The following is a 6,000-nucleotide window of genomic DNA, read 5'->3' on the forward strand; positions in this document are numbered from 1 at the left end:
CGGGGGATGCAAATTGACGGGAGGCATGTTGGTTGCTAATGAGAGGCACGTTTGCATCCGAAATCGAGTCACGGTTCGTGACTTTGGTATTGCAATTTTTTTTCAGGCAGTCGTTGACCCAGGGGAGTCACTGTTTTTATGTACGCTGGCTTCAGGCGGGAATATGTATGATAGCCCACGGTTATATGTATGTCAGAAGCATGGACGTGCTTTTGTTTTGTCAATGTTTCTGGTGGTACGCAGACATGGTGCGTTGATGTTAGTGAGGTTTGTCTTTAACCAAAGTGGATGCACGTGTGTGGCTTTTGTTCTGGCGAACCGTGCTTCTATTTTTGTTCACTCCTAGTGTAGTATTTGTACGACAGGGTCATCTCGTTTGTCTCTTCGCATTGTTCTCTCGGTCAAGATGTGCTGGTGACCGATGGGATGGCTATTTATTGTTAGTATTTATTGTGCCAGATACCGTGCCAGAGTTAACCTAGAGGCTCCTCGATTACAGCGTGGCAGTCGTGAGTTTTGAAGTGCATGGTTTCACGAGCTGCAGAAGCACCATCGTCCATTCACCGTTTCCTTAGCAATTAAATGGGTGCATGGTAACTGAGTCGTCTCTCCCCAAAGGTTAAGTAGTGGTCTATTCCTGGAGGTTATCGCGTCTTATTCCCTCCAGAGAAGTGCAGGTAGCTCCCGTCATCCTCGCCTCGTATGAGAAGCACAGTCAAACTCCATTGTCGTCTCAGCCTCGGTTCCATGGACGACTTCAGGAACACTACTGAGCGTCTCTTTATAGATGCTGATGGTAATACCAAGCTCGATGTGTTGTACACCAATGAGCCCCACAAGGTGGAGGAGATTCTTACTCTCTATGAGGAATGGCTGCGTGAGGACAGGTACAAGTTTGTTGGTCTTGATCTGAGTACACACGAGAGGATTATTTTGATCGTAGTAGAAAAGTTGCCGTTATGCAACTGGCGATGCGCAAGCATGTTCTTGTTTATCACTTGTGGAAGGCCAGGACGGAGTGCGCTGCTCTGAAGGATTTCCTTCGGAACAAAGGTATAATTTTCGCTAGTGTCGACGTCAGGAACGATAGGGATGTTCTCGCAAACAGTTACCTCAAAATCCCAAGAGAGTGTCACATCGACCTTCAAGAGGAGCTCATGATCAAAGGAGGCAATCTAAGGGATTCAATGGAAGATTTGGCAGGAGCCGTCATAAACAAATCTTACTTGAGTATGAAGTCGTCTTTTCCACAAGGTCTGCATGACTACTGGGAATGGAAGCCGCTTTCCCTTGAACACCTGAAATATGCGGCAATTGTAAGTGAAAATTTCGTCTTTATATTTTTGTTTATTGCAACAATAGTACTTTTTCCCCTTTACGCATATCTTCATTCTCATCCGCTTTTTATTTTAGGATGGGTATGTTAGCTACGAGCTCTACCGCCGAGTTCTGTCTATGAAGGACATGATGCATCCTCGTTGTCTTCCCGACCCCGGACGCCGTTGATGCTTTTGAGCAGAACTCCAATTGAGTAGAATGGTCCCGGTGGTCTGAGCAGAATGGACTCCTGGAAGACTTTCATTTCTTTTTTTGTATAATTAATTAGTACTTTTAGTTCAATCCTATGGAGTACCGTCTCATGTTATGTGAATATAATTTTTTTATGTTTTTTCATGTTACAAGTTCATTGTTGACGTCTGCGCGAGTTCATGTATATTTAGAGAACCTGTTGAAGTGGCGCATATGTATTGTTTTGGAGAAGCGCGTTTTGTGTTTGGCTTTTATTCAGTGTCGTTTGTTTGTGTTTGTATTGTTGTCTTTTACACATTCGCACAAGAGAGGCACGTCTGCTAACGTACGAGGCAACATTTTAGTTTCGTGTCTTTGTGTGCTTTAGGACCGTGCCTCGAGAATCCGGGCATCCGTGTATGTTCAGGCTTCACTTCCGTGGCTTCTTTCCGTCTATGCATGTACATCCGTGACACACGCCATGTCTGTAACGTGCTGGTTTCACACGGCAGTTCCTCTTGACACTACACAACCGTGCCTTTGCCACCACTCTTTTTTGGGTCCAGGTTGTTTGTACCCGTGCTTCGATAACTATGAGAAGCCGCAATTCCGTGCCTATATACGCTTTAATTCGGTGTCTCCTGTAAGTGCATTTGCGTGTCTCAGGCGTCATGCTGGCTGTGACTCTACGTGCCTTTGGTGCGAGACGCCCGTCCGTGAGGGGACGCATATGTATTGTTTGGGAGAAGCGTGTTTTTTGTTTGGCTTATATTCACCGCTGTTTGTTTGTGTTTGTATTGTTGTGTTTTTCACATTCGCACAAGAGAGGCACGTCTGGTAACGTACGAGGCAACATTTTCAGTTTCCTGTCTTTGTGTTCTTCGGGACCGTGCCTCTAGAAGCCCGCATCCGTGTCTGTGGAGGCTTCACTTCCGTGGCTTCTTTTCCGCTATTCATGTACCTCACGTGACACACGCGATGTCTCTATGTGGTGGTGTCACACGGCAGTTTCTCTTCAGACTACACAACCGTGCCTCTGCCACCACTCTTTTGTGCGTCCAGGTGGTTTGTACCCGTGCCTCGAGAACGCCAATTCGAAAGCCGTACCTATGCGACAAAAGTCGCAATTCCGTGCCTGTATACGTTGTAGTTCGTGCGTCCTGTACCCGCATTCGCTTGTCTCAGGAGACACGCTGGCTGTGACTCTACGTGCCTGTGGTGCCAGATGCCTGCTGTCCATGAGGGGATGCGGTGGCTGTGACTCGTCGTGCCTGTGCTTCTACACGCTCGTGCCTCTAGACACTTTAAAACTGTGGCTCTTTCACTTCTACCGTTGATTCGCTGCTTGTATTTGATGTATCCTCATGTGATACACGTCACGTGTCTATGTGTCTGCGGTGTCACATGGCTGTCCCTCTTGAGAGTTTGCAACCGTGCCTCTCGAACAGAGTGTTCTTACCGATGCCTCTGCCACCTCTCTTTTTTGCATCCAGAGGATTTTTATGCAGAGGATTTGTATCCGTGCCTCCAGAATGCCAATTCGAAAACCGTGCTTGTGCGTCGGAGAAGCTGCAATTCCATGTCTGTACGCAGAGGGTGTCTAGCCGTGGCTCGAGAACGTTAATTGCAAGGCCGTATTCGTGCCTTGCCAAGCCGAAGCGCGTGCCTGTAGAGGCTACGTTTCCGTGCCTTTGTTGCCTGCATTCACGTGTTTCTGGCGAGTTGCTGCCTGTATCTCTACGTGCCTGTGGTGATACCCGTGCCTGTGGAATAGACATGTATGTGTGTCGTGTGCCTGCATACCCGTGCCTGATACACACATATGTGCGTCTTGTGCCTGCATACCCGGGCCTCACCTGAAACCAGCCTTGACTATTGAGGGACAGATGTTGTGAATCTAGCTAGATGAGGCACGGATGAGTTTTGGCCTTCGGATCTAAGGTGTACGGCTGGCTGTTTGTTTGCTTCATTGGATTCTTCCGTTGGTGGTCTTTGTTCAAAGGAGGAATTGATGACCGATGTGCCGGCTGTTCGATGTGACTATTCAGTGTGTCAGTTACCGTAAAATAAAGTTCGAGGCTCCTCGATTTCTCCACGGCATCAAATATTTGTGCACAGCCACGACTTTACGAAGTGCATGGTTTTATGAGCTTCGGAAGCACAACCGTCTATTCGCTGTTCCTAGTTCACACGTTAATGCGCATTGTAACTCAAAGGTCCCTCGCCAAGGTTAAATACTGGCCGTGTTTGTGAGGTCTTCACGTCGTATTGTAGCCACAGAACATCAGTCAGTTCCCACCCTCCTCGCCACTCCCCAACCTTGTCGCAGGGTCTTAGGAATCTCCGTTGGCACCTTGCTGCTCGTTGCCATGGATGACTTTTTGAACACCACCGAGTACCATCCTATAGTTGCCGATGGTAACACGAAGCTCGACGTGTGGTACACCAACGAGCCTGGCAAGGTGGAGGAGATCATTGGCTTGTACGAGGACTGGTTGCGCGAGGAAAAGCACAAGTTTGTTGGTCTCGGCATGGAGTTCACGCGAAAGGATTGTTACGGGCGTAGAAAAGTCGCTGTCATGCAACTGGCTATGCGGAATCATGTTTTGCTCTATCACTTCTGCAGGGCCAGGACGGAGTGTCCTGCCCTGAAGGATTTCCTTGAGAATAGAGGTATAACTTTCTCTAGTGTGGGCGTCAGGAATATTAGAGATGCTCTTTTTTCAAGATTTCATTAGAATTCCAGAAGGGTACCACATCGAAATCCAAGAGAAGTTTATGATCAAAGGCGGCGAAGAAAGGGACTCCGTGGAGGACTTAGCAGGAGCCATCATTGACGAATCTTATTCGAAGCTGGAGTCATCTTTTCCAGAACTTCTTTGTCACTACTGGGATTGGAAGCCACTTACTTTTGATCACCTGAAATATGGAGCTATTGTAAGTGAAGATTTCATTTTCATTAGTTTCTGCCTTTGTTGCTAGAACAGTACTTGTTCTTTTTGTATATTCATGTTTTCATTTGATTTTCCTTTAGGAAGGGTATGTGAGCTATGAGCTATACCGCCGGTTTCTGTCGATGAGGGACATCCTGCATCGTCGCTGTCTTCCTGATCTCAGATGGCGAGGACGTTTCTGAGGAGTAGTCCAGGTGGAAGTGCTGGCAAGATGGATTGTGTGATGAATTGGTTATTTGATAGTTATTGTATGGGGTAATATTACATAGACTGATGAATTTGTAATTGTGGTTGTTTTATTTTGAACCGGATGGAGTTGACTAGTTTGGAAATTTAAGTTTATTTTCGTTCCATTATGTTTTTCTTGATTGGGTGCCTTCAAGAATATTTTCCTCTATGATTTGTTGCTACGAGTTGGTATAAGATGAGATGTATTAAGGGGAGCACTCAGATGTGCACTTTCATGATTCTAGGCAGCGCACAGTCGTCTGTTCAGGGAGGCATTGTTTTTGTTTTAGGCAAGGCATGCTCTGGTCTTATTAGTTTGCTAGCTTCTTCATTGACAGGTAGGGGCTTTACTTTTGCTTTGTGTTTGTACTGTGTTTGTCATGGTTGTTTTTATATTGAATATACGGTTGTGGTTGTGTGCTTGAAATGTTTTTATGCAGAGCTTTAGTGTGTTTAAGATTCTTCAGATTTTCTCACTTTGCTGTCTGTTTCAATATGTGTTATCTGTTTCAATATATGTTGTCTGTTTTAGGCACGGTAATCCAGTGTGATACTTGCTGTGGGAGTATTGTGTTATCGACGGTTGCGTTTCTGTGTTTCTATTATTGTGGTGGTACTTTGATTTTGAAAGGCATGGCCGTGAAGGCATTGGATGCATTGTCGTATGTTTGGTAGAGGCGTTATCCTTCCTTTGGGTATTAAATTCGGAGAGGCACTGCGTTATGTTAGTATGAGTCACTGTCATGGTTGTATGTTCTGTAATATTTCTAGTTAGTCCGCTAGTGAAGTCACATCTGTCTAGTTAGTGGAGGCATGTGCTATGTTATGTTGAGTCAGAGTTCTGTCTGTTGTTCGCAAATGCTTTCTCTTACACGTTCGCTCGGAGAGGCACGTCTACGATGTTACTCAAAGGCATGGTCGTGCCTTTCTTTCGAAACATTTGCTTTCACTTATTTGCTGAGAGAGACTCGTCGTTGAAACTTGTGAGGTCACGGACCTTTTACAGTTGAAGTCACGGTCGTTCTTCTGTTTTGGTATTTTTTCAATTTAGTCGTCTATCACAGAGGATGGTTCTTCTTTCGTTAACTTGAGCCACGGTCGTGCTTCCGTGACTCATTTGGCTTGGAGAGGGACCGGTGTTAAGCTGTCGAGAGGGGACGGTCCTGTGTTAACTTGTGGCACACTTGTGTGTGTCAGCTTAGTTGTCCGTGGTAAGAGAGGCACGTTCTACGTGGATAAGAGGCACGACAGTGCCTCTGTGACCCGGATTACTGGAGGTGAGTCATTTAGCTCCTTCGTCAGATGCTTA

The sequence above is a fragment of the Aegilops tauschii genome, chromosome 2, assembly GCF_002575655.3.
Source record: "Aegilops tauschii subsp. strangulata cultivar AL8/78 chromosome 2, Aet v6.0, whole genome shotgun sequence".
Lineage (NCBI taxonomy): Eukaryota > Viridiplantae > Streptophyta > Magnoliopsida > Poales > Poaceae > Aegilops > Aegilops tauschii.